Source organism: Hyla sarda, chromosome 7, assembly GCF_029499605.1.
Source record: "Hyla sarda isolate aHylSar1 chromosome 7, aHylSar1.hap1, whole genome shotgun sequence".
In the NCBI taxonomy this organism is placed as follows: Eukaryota; Metazoa; Chordata; class Amphibia; order Anura; family Hylidae; genus Hyla; species Hyla sarda.
The window spans coordinates 94,636,437-94,652,678 of NC_079195.1; the positions used below are offsets into that span (position 1 = coordinate 94,636,437).

The 16,242-nt window shown below is 49.4% G+C and overlaps 1 protein-coding gene across 6 annotated transcripts in view; it reads right to left on the reverse strand.

Annotated features, from left to right (window-relative positions):
- The window catches only part of LOC130282117 (neutral ceramidase-like), a 348,583-nt gene that overhangs the window by 206,947 nt on the left and 125,394 nt on the right, over window positions 1–16,242 (reverse strand). For 5 of the 6 annotated variants that reach the window (XM_056530023.1, XM_056530032.1, XM_056530027.1 and 2 more), the window contains exon 3: window positions 9,417–9,478. The exons of the other annotated variant lie outside the window; for it this stretch is intronic. The gene's annotated coding sequence lies outside the window, so the exon portion shown is untranslated. The remainder of the gene's footprint in view (window positions 1–9,416; window positions 9,479–16,242) is intronic. 6 annotated transcript variants of the gene reach the window in all.

Here is a 16,242-nt window from a genome sequence, read left to right on the forward strand (position 1 = left end):
ATCCCCCCTCCCATCCCCCTTAATACACTGCTGATCCCCCCTCCCATCTCCCCTATTACAATGCTGATCCACCCCTCCCCCTTATACAATGCTGATCCCCCCCCCCAGCCCCCCCAAATACACTGCTGTATCCCACCCCTGTCCCCTCCACTTAATACAATGCTGTTCCCCCCCCACCCCAGGGCCACATTAAGGCTGTCTGGAAGACGGAGAACTTCATTATGATGGCCCCCCCCGACAGTTCCCCCACATTAGGTGCAGTATAGTTCCCCCACATTAGGTTGTAGTTCCCCCAGATTAGGTGCAGTATAAGTCACCGCACATTAGGTTGGCAGTACAAGTCCCCGCACATTAGGTGTGTAGTACAGTTCCCCACATTAGGTGTGCAATACAGTTTTATTGCACACTTTATTATTAAGTGTTTTTCTAGTTTGATTGACCCTGATGGTCGCTTTGTGTGCCTTTATGGCGAATTTTACCATGTGCCTTTTATATTGGCTGCAATATATATCCCTACCCCATATTCTAGTGATGTAGTAAGGAGGGTGGTGTCCTTTGTCTCTTCCCTGACAGATGTGCCCCTTCTTCTGGTAGGAGATTTAAATGATCTTTTGAATCCGTCCATAGATTAATTTGGGGGTAGAGGGGCCCCTATAGAGTCTTCTGTTACCGGTCTGACTAGGTTTGTAGAGGAAGCTGGGTGGGTTGACTTATGGAGTTGGTGCAATCCTGCAGGTAGGCAGTATTCCTGCGACTCTAGTTCCCATGGTACTCTGTCACGTATTGATTTAGTGCTGGGTAATGAGCTGATCTTCCCATGGGTGGCGTTGGTGGAATATCTCCCCTGTCATTTATCGGATCATTCTCCTATTCATGTACACCTTAACTTAAGTTCTAGTCCTAGAGTTAGGGGGTCCTTGTGGCATTTTATTCCAATCTGGCTTCAGGTACCTACAATAGGTCACACCCTGGTAGCGGATATTGAATCTTTCCTGGAAATTAATTGTGGCTCAGCTTTGTTGGGGGTAGTGTGGGATTCTCTGAAGGCTTTTGTCCCGGGTGTGTTTATTAGAGACATTACCACATGTAAATTGAAGAATCAAGGAATACAGGAGTTGTTGCAATGGCAGGTGCTTTTTGCTGAGAGGGAGTTCCTTGGGAGCCTGTCTGGTGCTGTTCAGGTTCGCTGGCAGTCTTTGAGCACTCTACTGTATGTACATCTACTGCACATGGCGGATAATAAAGGTTTTTTCAGCAGCAGCAATATTTTGAAAGTGGGGAAAGCACTGGCCGTTTACTGGCACGTATGATTCGGGTGCAGCAGGAGTCCATGGCCATTCTTTGTCTCTGCAATGGTGCTGGGTCTCTGGTGCAGGAAGATGCTAAAATTCTTGATGTGTTAGTCTCCTCTTATGAGGAGACGTATTCCTCCAAATAGTTTTATGATGATGTTACTGTGTATCAATTTGTTTCCTCTATCCCAGTGGCAGCCCTGTCGCAGACCCAGAGAGACTTCCTGAACATACTTTGAGAGAGTTGGAGGAGGCCCTGGGTAATTTGGTAAGATAAACGCATAGCTCTATATGCTGATGATATGCTTCTTTTCTTGGGTGATGTGGTCTTTGTGTCCTCCCTTTATTGGTTTACATATATTGACGTGTCTTTGCTCTGTGTCGGCCTAAATGTGTGGTGATTCTTTTGTTTCATGTTTTTTTTTCTTATTTTCCTTCCCTTATAGCCCAGTATAATATTCTCCTACTCCTAATGTGTCTTCCAAGGCTTTTCTTTTCTTTTTTGGTGACTGCTACACGGGTTATAACATGGTGCTCTAGTTTATATTTGCCATAAGAACCTGGAGGGAGGTGTCATTCCTGGGGGTGGGGGGAAGGGATGGGGGGTTGTTTTGATTTGTTCATGTGTGTTTTTTATGTTTTGTCAAAAACTAAACAAAAACCTTAATAAATCTTTCTGATAAAAAAAAAACTATATTGATAAAGGGGATTCCTACAAATAAAAAACAGGGACTAAGGATCATAAATGTTCCTAATCTCTGTACCTGAGACAAGGTTGTGTTATATAAGAAGCTGTTCATAGATGATATACTTATTAACAACATATATATCTTCATGTATAAGGGAGAGACTATGACATCTCTACAGGTCTAGATTTTACATCTAGCCTGATTGTTATCAGTAATTAAAATAAATATTAATTACCTGTCTCGTGGTTCCTTTCGTGCAGCTGACGAGGGTTCACCTTCTCACCGGGCATCAGTCATCTGTAAAAAGACACCAGTATGATAACATGCTCCTTATACATGCTACAGACGCTAATATATATAACACTCTAGGGCCAGAACTACTTATCTCAGGGATTATGAAACCGCATAAGAAAAGGGAACAAAAAATAAATAAATAAAGGAATACATAGGGATCTAAATGATTTTTTCTAACTTAAAATATTTTGTACATTTTAAATATTTTTTATAAAATATTTTATCACATTTTTTTTATAATATATAAAACAGTTAATCATGTAATAGGAATGTATGCCCTTTAATTTTGAAAGGGGCGGTTGAATTATTTTATTAATTGTTTTACCCCTCTGCCCTCCTCTTTTATTCCCCTTGTCATCCTTGTCCACCCCTCACCCCTGTTAACCCCCGCCCCCCCATGTCCACCCCCCTTTCTCCCGAGTCCACCCTCTTGTCATCCCTGTCTACCTTGGCCAACCCTTTCCAACACCTGTTATCTATGTTCACCATATCCGTCCACCCCTCTGACAACCCCCAACCCCCCCCCACGTCTACCTCTCTGTCACCCATGCCCACGTCTACCTCTCTGTCACCCATGTCCATTCCCTATTGTCCCCTCTGTCCCTTTGTCACTCCTGTCCACCCTCTTTTTACCCCCTTGTCACCCCTGTCCACCCCTCTAACCCCCTTGTCTCCCATGTACACCCTCCTGTCATCCATGTCCACCTTGGCCACCCCGCTGTCACCCATGTTCCCCCTCCCCCCATTCTTTACCTCACTGGCCACATCCTTGTCACCTATGTCCATCTGTTCTGTCCCTTTGTCACCCCTGTCCACCCCTCTGTCACCCCCTGTGCCCACCCGTCACCCATTTACACTCTTCTACACCCATGCTGATCCCCCCTCCCCCTAATACAATGCTGATTCCCCCATTCCCTTAATACAATGCTTTTTACCCATCCCCCTAATACAATACTGATCACCCCCTCCTCCTAATACAATGCTGACCGCCCTCCCCTTCCATCCCCCCAAAACACTGCTGCCATCCCCCCTAATATACTGCTGATCCCCCCTCCCATCCACCCTAATATACTGCTGATCCCCCCTCCCATCTCCCCAAATACAATGCTGATCCACCCCTCCCCCTAATACAATGCTAATCCCCCCTGCCCCCTCCCCCAATACACTGCTGTATCCCACCCCTGTCCCCCTCCACTTAATACAATCCTGTTCCCCCCAGGGCTAGATTAAGGCTTCCCCCACATTAGGTTGTAGTTCCCCCAGATTAGGTGCAGTATAAGTCCCCGCACATTAGGTTGGCAGTACAAGTCCCCGCACATTAGGTGTGCAGTACAGTTCCCCCACATTAGGTGTGCACTACAGTTCCCCCACATTAGGTGTGCAGTACAGTTCCCCCACATTAGGTGTAGTATAGTTCCCCTACATTAGGTGCAGTACAGTTCCCCCACATTAGATGTGCAGTAAAGTTCCCCCACATTTGGTGTGCAGTACAGTTAACCCACATTAGATGTGCAGTAAAGTTCCCCCACATTTGGTGTGCAATACAGTTCCCCCACATTAGGTGCTTAGTACAGTTCCCCCACATTTGGTGTGCAATACAGTTCCCCCACATTAGGTGCTTAGTACAGTTCCCCCACATTAGGTGCAGTATAGTTCCCCCACATTAGGTGCAGTACAGTTCCCCCACATTAGGTGCAGTACAGTTCCCCCACATTAGGTTGACAGTATAGTTCCCCACATTAGGTGCAGTATAGTTTCCCCACATTAGGTTGGCAGTATAGTTCCCCACATTAGGTGCAGTATAGTTCCCCACATTAGGTGCAGTATAGTTCCCCACATAGGTGCAGTATAGTTCCCCACATTAGGTGCAGTATAGTCCCCCACATTAGGAGCAGTATAGTCCCCCACATTAGGTGCAGTACAGTTCCCCCACAGACATTCAGCCTTCAGCCATATACAGTGTATGGCTGGAGGCTTTATGCCTGTTTACTGCCCCACTTCACTATACCGACCACCACTTCGGGGTCACAATCTACTGCTGTGGCCTATGGGCCAGAGCAGTAGGTCCCGGGACCGGAGGTGGGGTGGTCGGAACACTGAAGATGACGTGCCGCTGGTCACTTACCATGCATGTTCGTCCTCCTCACTGCTCCGCTCTGTTACTATGGGCGCACGCACGGGACATCAGTGACGTCCCTGCGTGCGCTACCTCCCGGAGGCCCCTGCGTTTTTAAAGTTAATGTGGGGCCGCAGAGAGGTAACCGGGGCATCCTTGTGTCCCGAAAAGATTTTTCAGGACACAGGGATGTCCCTAATGTGACTGGTGCCCCCTGCGGGCACGGGGGCCGGAGCAGACGCTCCATAAGCGCCAATGATGATCCGGCCCTGGCGGCCGCTGGAGGACAAAAAAATTCAGCCACATCTCAAAGCGGCCCATTGGGAATTTTCCCGATATCCCGGTAGGCCTGTCCGGCCCTGCCCCTATGTTACCCATGTACACTCCTCTACACCCCCAACACCCCTCTGTCACCCACATACACCCCTTTATCACCCATGTACACTCCTCTATACCCCTGATCCTACACTCGTCTACACTCCTGAGCTCTAATACAATGCTAACTCCCTAATCAAATACACTGCAGACTCCCCTCCCCCTAATATACTGCTGATCCCCTCCCCCTAATACACTGCTATTCCCCTCCTCTCCCATCCCCCCTAATACACTGCTGTTCCCCTCCCCTCCTCCTAATGCTGACCCCCTTCCTCTCCCATCCCCCCTAATACACTGCTGATCCCCCTCCCATCCCCCTAATACACTGCTGATCCCCCTCCCATCCCCCCTAATGCAATGCTTATCCACCCTCCCGCTAATACAATGCTGAGCCCCTCTCCCCCTAATACAATGCTGATCCCCGCTCCCCCTAATACAATGCTGACCCCCCTCCCCTTCTATCCCCCCAAAACACTGCTGCCATCCCCCCTAATACACTGCTGATCCCCCCTCCCACCCCCCCTAATACACTGCTGATCCCCCCTCCCATCTCCCCTATTACAATGCTGATCCACCCCTCCCCCTTATACAATGCTGATTCCCCCCCCCCCCCCCCGGCTCCCTCAAATACACTGCTGTATCCCACCCCTGTCCCCTCCACTTAATACAATGCTGTTCCCCCCACCCCAGGGCCACATTAAGGCTGTCTGGAAGACGGAGTACTTAATTATGATGCCTCCCCCCCCGACAGTTCCCCCCACATTAGGTGCAGTATAGTTCCCCCACATTAGGTTGTAGTTCCCCCAGATTACGTGCAGTATAAGTCCCCGCACATAAGGTTGGCAGTACAAGTCCCCGCACATTAGGTGTGCAGTACAGTTCCCCCACATTAGGTGTGCACTACAGTTCCCCCACATTAGGTGTAGTATAGTTCCCTCACATTAGGTGCAGTACAGTTCGCCCACATTAGATGTGCAGTAAAGTTCCCCCACATTTGGTGTGCAATACAGTTCCCCACATTAGGTGCTTAGTACCGTTCCCCCACGTTTGGTGTGCAGTACAGTTCCCCCACATTAGGTGCATAGTACAGTTCCCCCACATTAGGTGCAGTTTAGTTCCCCCACATTAGGTGCAGTACAGTTCCTCCACATTAGGTGCAGTACAGTTCCCCCACATTAGGTACAGTACAGTTCCCCCACATTAGGTACAGTACAGTTCCCCCACATTAGGTTGACAGTATAGTTCCCCACATTAGGTGCAGTATAGTTCCCCACATTAGGTTGGCAGTATAGTTCCCCACATTAGGTGCAGTATAGTTCCCCACATTAGGTGCAGTATAGTTCCCCCACATTAGGTGCAGTATAGTCCCCCACATTAGGGAAGTATAGTCCCCCCACATTAGGTGCAGTACAGTTCCCCCCACAGACATTCAGCCTTCAGCCATATACAGTGTATGGCTGGAGGCTGAATGTCTGTTTACTGCCCCACTTCAGTATTCCGACCACCACTCCGGCGTCACAATCTACTGCTATGGCCTAAGGGCCATAGCAGTAGGTTCCGGGACCGGAGGTGAGGTGGTCGGAACACTGAAGATGACGTGCCGCTGGTCACTTACCATGCACGTTCGTCCTCCTCACTGCTCCGCTCTGTTACTATGGGCGCACGCACGGGACATCAGTGACGTCCCTGCGTGCGCTACCTCCCGGAGGCCCCTGCGTTTTTAAAGTTAATGCGGGGCTGCAGAGAGGTAACCGGGGCATCCTTGTGTCCCGAAAAGATTTTTCAGGACACAGGGATGTCCCTAATGTGACTGGTGCCCTCTGCGAGCACGGGGGCCGGAGCAGACGCTCCATAAGCGCCAATGATGATCCGGCCCTGGTGGCCGCTGGAGGGTAAAAAAAATGCAGCCACATCTCAAAGCGGCCCATCGGGAAATTTCCCGGTATCCCGGTAGGCCAGTCCGGCCCTGCCCCTTTGTTACCCATGTACACTCCTCTACACCCCCAACACCCCTCTGTCACCCACATACACCCCTTTATCACCCATGTACACTCCTCTATACCCCTGATCCTACACTCGTCTACACTCCTGAGCTCTAATACAATGCTAACTCCCTAATCAAATACACTGCAGACCCCCCTATCCCTAATATGCTGCTGATCCCCTCCCCCTAATACACTGCTATTCCCCTCCTCTCCCATCCCCAATACACTGCTGTTCCTCTCCCCTCCCGCTAATGCTGACCCCCTTCCTCTCCCATCCCCCCTAATGCAATGCTGATCCACCCTCCCCCTAATACAATGCTGAGCCCCTCTCTCCCTAATACAATGCTGAGCCCCTCTCCCCCTAATACAATGCTAACCCCCCTCACCCTAATACAATGCTGACCCCCCTCCCCTTCTATCCCCCCAAAACACTGCTGCCACCCCCCCTAATACACTGCTTATCCCCCCTCCCATCCCCCTTAATACACTGCTGATCCCCCCTCCCATCTCCCCTATTACAATGCTGATCCACCCCTCCCCCTTATACAATGCTGATCCCCCCCCCGGCCCCCCCAAATACACTGCTGTATCCCACCCCTGTCCCCTCCACTTAATACAATGCTGTTCCCCCCCACCCCAGGGCCACATTAAGGCTGTCTGGAAGACGGAGAACTTCATTATGATGGCCCCCCCCGACAGTTTCCCCACATTAGGTGCAGTATAGTTCCCCCACATTAGGTTGTAGTTCCCCCAGATTAGGTGCAGTATAAGTCACCGCACATTAGGTTGGCAGTACAAGTCCCCGCACATTAGGTGTGTAGTACAGTTCCCCACATTAGGTGTGCAATACAGTTTTATTGCACACTTTATTATTAAGTGTTTTTCTAGTTTGATTGACCCTGATGGTCGTTTTGTGTGCCTTTATGGCGAATTTTACCATGTGCCTTTTATATTGGCTGCAATATATATCCCTCCCCCACATTCTAGTGATGTATTAAGGAGGGTGGTGTCCTTTGTCTCTTCCCTGACAGATGTGCCCCTTCTTCTGGTAGGAGATTTAAATTATCTTTTGAATCCGTCCATAGATTAATTTGGGGGTAGAGGGACCCCTATAGAGTCTTCTGTTACCGGTCTGACTAGGTTTGTAGAGGAAGCTGGGTGGGTTGACTTATGGAGTTGGTGCAATCCTGCAGGTAGGCAGTATTCCTGCGACTCTAGTTCCCATGGTACTCTGTCACGTATTGATTTAGCGCTGGGTAATGAGCTGATCTTCCCATGGGTGGCGTTGGTGGAATATCTCCCCTGTCATTTATCGGATCATTCTCCTATTCATGTACACCTTAACTTCAGTTCTAGTCCTAGAGTTAGGGGGTCCTTGTGGCATTTTATTCCAATCTGGCTTCAGGTAAATACAATAGGTCACACTCTGGTAGCGGATATTGAATCTTTCCTGGAAATTAATTGTGGCTCAGCTTTGTTGGGGGTAGTGTGGGATTCTCTGAAGGCTTTTGTCCCGGGTGTGTTTATTAGAGACATTACCACATGTAAATTGAAGAATCAAGGAATACAGGAGTTGTTGCAATGGCAGGTGCTTTTTGCTGAGAGGGAGTTCCTTGGGAGCCTGTCTGGTGCTGTTCAGGTTCGCTGGCAGTCTTTGAGTACTCTACTGTATGTACATCTACTGCACATGGCGGATAATAAAGGTTTTTTCAGCAGCAGCAATATTTTGAAAGTGGGGAAAGCACTGGCCGTTTACTGGCACGTATGATTCGGGTGCAGCAGGAGTCCATGGCCATTCTTTGTCTCTGCAATGGTGCTGGGTCTCTGGTGCAGGAAGATGCTAAAATTCTTGATGTGTTAGTCTCCTCTTATGAGGAGACGTATTCCTCCAAATAGTTTTATGATGATGTTAATGTGTATCAATTTGTTTCCTCTATCCCAGTAGCAGTCCTGTCGCAGACCCAGAGATACTTCCTGAACATACTTTGAGAGAGTTGGAGGAGGCCCTGGGTAATTTGGTAAGATAAACGCATAGCTCTATATGCTGATGATATGCTTCTTTTCTTGGGTGATGTGGTCTTTGTGTCCTCCCCTTATTGGTTTACATATATTGATGTGTCTTTGCTCTGTGTCGGCCTAAATGTGTGGTGATTCTTTTGTTTTTTTTCTTATTTTCCTTCCCTTATAGCCCAGTATAATATTCTCCTACTCCTAATGTGTCTTCCAAGGCTTTTCTTTTCTTTTTTGGTGACTGCTACATGGGTTATAACGTGGTGCTCTAGTTTATATTTGTCATAAGAACCTGGAGGGAGGTGTCATTCCTGGGGGTGGGGGGAAGGGATGGGGGGTTGTTTTGATTTGTTCATGTGTGTTTTTTATGTTTTGTCAAAAACTAAACAAAAACCTTAATAAATCTTTCTGATAAAAAAAAACTATATTGATAAAGGGGGATTCCTACAAGTAAAAACAGGGACTAAGGATCATAAATGTTCCTAATCTCTGTACCTGAGACAAGGTTGTGTTATATAAGAAGCTGTTCATAGATGATATACTTATTAACAACACATATATCTTCATGTATAAGGGAGAGACTATGACATCTCTACAGGTCTAGATTTTACATCTAGCCTGATTGTTATCAGTAATTAATATAAATATTAATTACCTGTCTCGTGGTTCCTTTCGTGCAGCTGACGAGGGTTCACCTTCTCACCGGGCATCAGTCATCTGTAAAAAGACACCAGTATGATAACATGCTCCTTATACATGCTACAGACGCTAATATATATAACATTCTAGGGCCAGAACTACTTATCTCAGGGATTATGAAACCGCATAAGAAAAGGGAACAAAAAATAAATAAATAAAGGAATACATTGGGATCTAGATGATTTTTTCTAACTTAAAATATTTTGTACATTTTTAATATTTTTTATAAAATATTTTATCACATTTTTTTTATAATATATAAAACAGTTAATCATGTAATAGGAATGTATGCCCTTTAATTCTGAAAGGGGCGGTTGAATTATTTTATTAATTGTTTTACCCCTCTGTCCTGCTCTTTTATTCCCCTTGTCATCCTTGTCCACCCCTCACCCCTGTTAACCCCCGTCTCCCATGTCCACCCCCCTTTCTCCCGAGTCCACCCTCTTGTCATCCCTGTCTACCTTGGCCAACCCTTTCCAACCCCTGTTATCTATGTTCACCATTGCCGTCCACCCCTCTGACAACCCTCAACCCCCCCCCCCCACGTCTACCTCTCTGTCACCCATGCCCACGTCTACCTCTCTGTCACCCATGTCCATTCCCTATTGTCCCCTCTGTCCCTTTGTCACTCCTGTCCACTCCTCTTTTACCCCCTTGTCACCCCTGTCCACCCCTCTAACCCCCGTGTCTCCCATGTACACCCTCCTGTCATTTATGTCCACCCCGCTGTCACCCATGTTCCCCCTCCCCCCATTCTTTACCCCACTGGCCACATCATTGTCACCTATGTCCATCTGTTCTGTCCCTTTGTCACCCCTGTCCACCCCTCTGTCACCCCCTGTGCCCACCTGTCACCCATTTACACTCTTCTACACCCATGCTGATCCCCCCTCCCCCTAATACAATGCTGATTCCCCAATTCCCTTAATACAATGCTTTTTACCCATCCCCCTAATACAATACTGATCACCCCCTCCTCCTAATACAATGCAGACCGCCCTCCCCTTCCATCCCCCCAAAACACTGCTGCCATCCCCCCTAATATACTGCTGATCCCCCCTCCCATCCACCCTAATATACTGCTGATCCCCCCTCCCATCTCCCCAAATACAATGCTGATCCACCCCTCCCCCTAATACAATGCTAATCCCCCCTGCCCCCTCCCCCAATACACTGCTGTATCCCACCCCTGTCCCCCTCCACTTAATACAATCCTGTTCCCCCCAGGGCTAGATCAAGGCTTCCCCACATTAGGTTGTAGTTCCCCCAGATTAGGTGCAGTATAAGTCCCCGCATATTAGGTTGGCAGTACAAGTCCCCGCACATTAGGTGTGCAGTACAGTTCCCCCACATTAGGTGTGCACTACAGTTCCCCCACATTAGGTGTGCAGTACAGTTCCCCCACATTAGGTGTAGTATAGTTCCCCTACATTAGGTGCAGTACAGTTCCCCCACTTTAGATGTGCAGTAAAGTTCCCCCACATTTGGTGTGCAATACAGTTCCCCCACATTAGGTGCTTAGTACAGTTCCCCCACATTTGGTGTGCAATACAGTTCCCCCACATTAGGTGCTTAGTATAGTTCCCCCACATTAGGTGCAGTATAGTACCCCCACATTAGGTTGTAGTTCCCCCAGATTACGTGCAGTATAAGTCCCCGCACATAAGGTTGGCAGTACAAGTCCCCGCACATTAGGTGTGCAGTACAGTTCCCCCACATTAGGTGTGCACTACAGTTCCCCCACATTAGGCGTAGTATAGTTCCCTCACATTAGGTGCAGTACAGTTCCCCCACATTAGATGTGCAGTAAAGTTCCCCCACATTTGGTGTGCAATACAGTTCCCCACATTAGGTGCTTAGTACAGTTCCCCCACATTTGGTGTGCAGTACAGTTCCCCCACATTAGGTGCTTAGTACAGTTCCCCCACATTAGGTGCAGTTTAGTTCCCCCACATTAGGTGCAGTACAGTTCCTCCACATTAGGTGCAGTACAGTTCCCCCACATTAGGTACAGTACAGTTCCCCCACATTAGGTTGACAGTATAGTTCCCCACATTAGATGCAGTATAGTTCCCCACATTAGGTTGGCAGTATAGTTGCCCACATTAGGTGCAGTATAGTTCCCCACATTAGGTGCAGTATAGTTCCCCCACATTAGGTGCAGTATAGTCCCCCACATTAGGGAAGTATAGTCCCCCACATTAGGTGCAGTACAGTACCCCCACAGACATTCAGCCTTCAGCCATATACAGTGTATGGCTGGAGGCTGAATGCCTGTTTACTGCCCCACTTCAATATTCCGACCACCACTCCGGGGTCACAATCTACTGCTATGGCCTAAGGGCCATAGCAGTAGGTCCCGGGACCGGAGGTGGGGTGGTCGGAACACTAAAGATGACGTGCCGCTGGTCACTTACCATGCGCGTTCGTCCTCCTCACTGCTCCGCTCTGTTACTATGGGCGCACGCACGGGACATCAGTGACGTCCCTGCGTGCGCTACCTCCCGGAGGCCCCTGCGTTTTTAAAGTTAATGCGGGGCTGCAGAGAGGTAACCGGGGCATCCTTGTGTCCCGAAAAGATTTTTCAGGACACAGGGATGTCCCTAATGTGACTGGTGCCCTCTGCGAGCACGGGGGCCGGAGCAGACGCTCCATAAGCGCCAATGATGATCCGGCCCTGGTGGCCGCTGGAGGGCAAAAAAATGCAGCCACATCTCAAAGCGGCCCATCGGGAAATTTCCCGGTATCCCGGTAGGCCAGTCCGGCCCTGCCCCTATGTTACCCATGTACACACCTCTACACCCCCAACACCCCTCTGTCACCCATATACACCCCTTTATCACCCATGTACACTCCTCTATACCCCTGATCCTACACTCGTCTACACTCCTGAGCTCTAATACAATGCTAACTCCCTAATCAAATACACTGCAGACCCCCCTCCCCCTAATATACTGCTGATCCCCTCCCCCTAATACACTGCTATTCCCCTCCTCTCCCATCCCCCCTAATACACTGCTGTTCCCCTCCCCTCCTCCTAATGCTGACCCCCTTCCTCTCCCATCCCCCCTAATACACTGCTGATCCCCCTCCCATCCCCCTAATGCACTGCTGATCCCCCTCCCATCCCCCCTAATGCAATGCTTATCCACCCTCCCGCTAATACAATGCTGAGCCCCTCTCCCCCTAATACAATGCTGATCCCCCCTCCCCCTAATACAATGCTGACCCCCCTCCCCTTCTATCCCCCCAAAACACTGCTGCCATCCCCCTTAATACACTGCTGATCCCCCCTCCCATCTCCCCTATTACAATGCTGATCCACCCCTCCCCCTTATACAATGCTGATCCCCCCCAAATACACTGCTGTATCCCACCCCTGTCCCCTCCACTTAATACAATGCTGTTCCCCCCACCCCAGGGCCACATTAAGGCTGTCTGGAAGACGGAATACTTCATTATGATGCCCCCCCCCCCCCCGACAGTTCCCCCACATTAGGTGCAGTATAGTTCCCCCACATTAGTTTGTAGTTCCCCCAGATTAGGTGCAGTATAAGTCCCCGCTCATAAGGTTGGCAGTACAAGTCCCCGCACATTAGGTGTGCAGTACAGTTCCCCCACATTAGGTGTGCACTACAGTTCCCCCACATTAGGAGTGCAGTACAGTTCCCCCACATTAGGTGCTTAGTACAGTTCCCCCACATTTGGTGTGCAGTACAGTTCCCCCACATTAGGTGCTTAGTAGAGTTCCCCCACATTAGGTGCAGTTTAGTTCCCCCACATTAGGTGCAGTACAGATTCTCCACATTAGGTGCAGTACAGTTCCCCCACATTAGGTTGACAGTATAGTTCTCCACATTAGGTGCAGTATAGTTCCCCACATTAGGATGGCAGTATAGTTCCCCACATTAGGTGCAGTATAGTTCCCCACATTAGGTGCAGTATAGTTCCCCCACATTAGGTGCAGTATAGTCCCCCACATTAGGTGAAGTATAGTCCCCCACATTAGGTGCAGTACAGTTCTCCCATAGAGATTCAGCCTTCAGCCATATACAGTGTATGGCTGGAGGCTGTATGCCTGTTTACTGCTCCACTTCAGTATTCCGACCACCACTCCGGGGTCACAATCTACTGCTATGGCCTAAGGGCCACAGCAGTAGGTCCCGGGACCGGAGGTGGGGTGGTCGGAACACTGAAGATGACGTGCCGCTGGTCACCTACCATGCGCGTGCGTCCTCCTCACTGCTCCTCATTTTTCAGGACACAGCGATGTCCCTAATGTGACGGGGGCCCCCTAAGGGCACAGGGCCCGGAGAAGGCGCTGCATGAGCGCCAATGATGATCCGGCCCTGTTTGTAAAGGACATGTGCCAAATGATAAATTTAGCTCACGTACGTAAAAAAAAAAAAAAAAAAATGGGTAAAAAGAAAGTGGCAACAGGTAAAAATTATAAATACCCCCCAATGTCATAAAAAGTAAAATAGAGCCACCCTTATCTGGTGTCCAAAGGAGCAGCTAACTGTGGCACAGGTAAGAGTAGTACTGAACATGTAACAAAGTCCAAGTATAAGGCACAGCTCACTCGTACGCCCTTCCTGCGTCTCGGACGAGACCGAACCACGACTCGTATAATGATATAGAAATGAAGAGATGTCCAGCGCAGGTTCCAAGCAATGCGAAAAATATTTATTCAGCAGTAACACAACATGATGACAGATTGTGGCTGAAACGCGTCACCTATCTGTCATCATGTTGTGTTCCTGCTGAATAAATATTTTTCGCATTGCTTGGAACCTGCGCTGGACATCTCTTAATTTCTATACTGAACATGTAGTACCACCCTGTACTGTAGGAGGCGCTACCAGACAGCCAGTCAGTACATGCACTTCAGTAATACAGGTGATTTACCAGTTAAATGCCCGTTCTGATTGGTCAGTACTTCCAGCCATTGACACGTTTTACAGATCTGGACTGTCTGTAGCGTTGTATGTTGAGTCTGGTTTCAAGCAGGCCCGACTCTGTAATAAGGCGGACCAAGCAGCCACATTAGGGCGCACAGACTACACAGCCGAGGGGGGCGGAAAAATAAAGACCTTTTTCTTTTTTAGAACTCACTTGCGCCGCCAGTCGGTGGCCGTCAGTCCTGCAACGGGGGCCATCGGAGCAGCAGTGGGCGGAGCATGACGGAGCTACGCTGCATAGCCGTCTCCTCTCTGTCAGAACTGGTCTGTAGTACAGAATGGGTGCAGGACGGAAGAGGCCATCCGCCTTGGGGTGCACAATGCCCTTTAATTTAGTAAGTGGGGCACAGTGGCGGCGGGAGTCTGTCAGGCATGGGTTTAAATGAATGATGAAGGGTTACAGCAGTGTGTGTGGGGGGGGAGGGGTTAATGTTAAGAAGGCACAGAAAGAAGGTTTTAGATGAATGATGAAGAGGCACCAGGGTATGTATGATAAGGGGGTACAGCAGTGGGGGGGGGGTGATAATTGTTGAGGAGGCCCAGAAGAGCAGAGAGGGGATTGTTTGGATGAATCATGAGAAGGCACGGGGGGGGGGTGTTTAGGGTATGATAAGGGGGTACAGCAGTGTGTGTGGGGGTGATGAATGTTGAGGAGGTACAGCAGGGTGGGGTGGGTAGGTTTGGATGAATGATGAAGAGGCACGGGGGCACTGGGGTAATTGGGGTATGATGAGGGGGACACCAGTATGTGGCGGGGGTGATAAATGTGTTCAGGAGGCACAGAGAGGGGGATGATGAGGAGGCACAGGAGGAGGAGGTTGAGGTGTAATGAATGATGAGGCGTTAAAGCATGGGGTGGGATTTGATGAATGAGGAGGAGGCAAAGGAGGGGGTTTAAATGGTGAGGAGGCATAGCAGTAGGGGGTTATAAATGATGAGGAGGCAGCACTGGGGGGGAGGATTGATGAATGATGAGGCACAGCAGTGGGAGGGTGATAAATGATAAGGAGGCCGAGGCACAGCAGTGGTGGGAGGTGAGGAATGAAGAGGAGGCCAAAGCACAGCAGTGGGGGTATGATGTATGATGAGGAGGCCGAGGCCTAGCAGTGGTGGGGGGTGATGAAGGATGAGGAGGCCGAGGCTCAGCAGTCGGAGATGGGGGGGGGATGATAGTTCTTCTTTATATGGCTAAAAAAATGGCGCGGGGGACGGTGTGATGTTGGGGGTGACACCATTTTCTTCCGCACCGGGTGACACAAGCCCTAGCAACACCACTGCCTGAGACACGTCTGCAATCTTAGCCTTAACCAGGCCTGAGAAAGTGAGGCAGCAGGGAAGGGGGGAGGGGTTAATTAAATGGCATAGGAGGGGAGGGAGAGGAGATAGAGGGGTTAATGAATTGGCAAAGCCAGGGGGGAGAAGGGGGGTAATGAATTGGCACAGGGGGGAGGGGGGTTAATTAAATGGCACAGGGGGAAGGAGGGTGAGTTAATGAAATGGCACAGGGAGGGGGTTATTGAAATGGCTACGGTAATGGGGGGGGGGTTAATGAAAGGGCTGAGGGGAGGGGGGTTAATGAAATGCTTTTGGGGGGTGTTAATGAAATGACACAGGGGGATTGGGGAGGTAATTAAAATGGCACTGGCACATCACAGGGGGATCTGAGTGGGGTAATTAAAATGGCACAGGGGTGGGGGGATTGTGAATGAAATGGCATGGGGAGGTAATTAAAATTGCAAAGGGGAATCAGGGGTGCCACCTCAATTGCCAATCCCCTATTTGATCCCCCTCTGTGCCATTTCAGTTCCCAGTTCCCCGGAG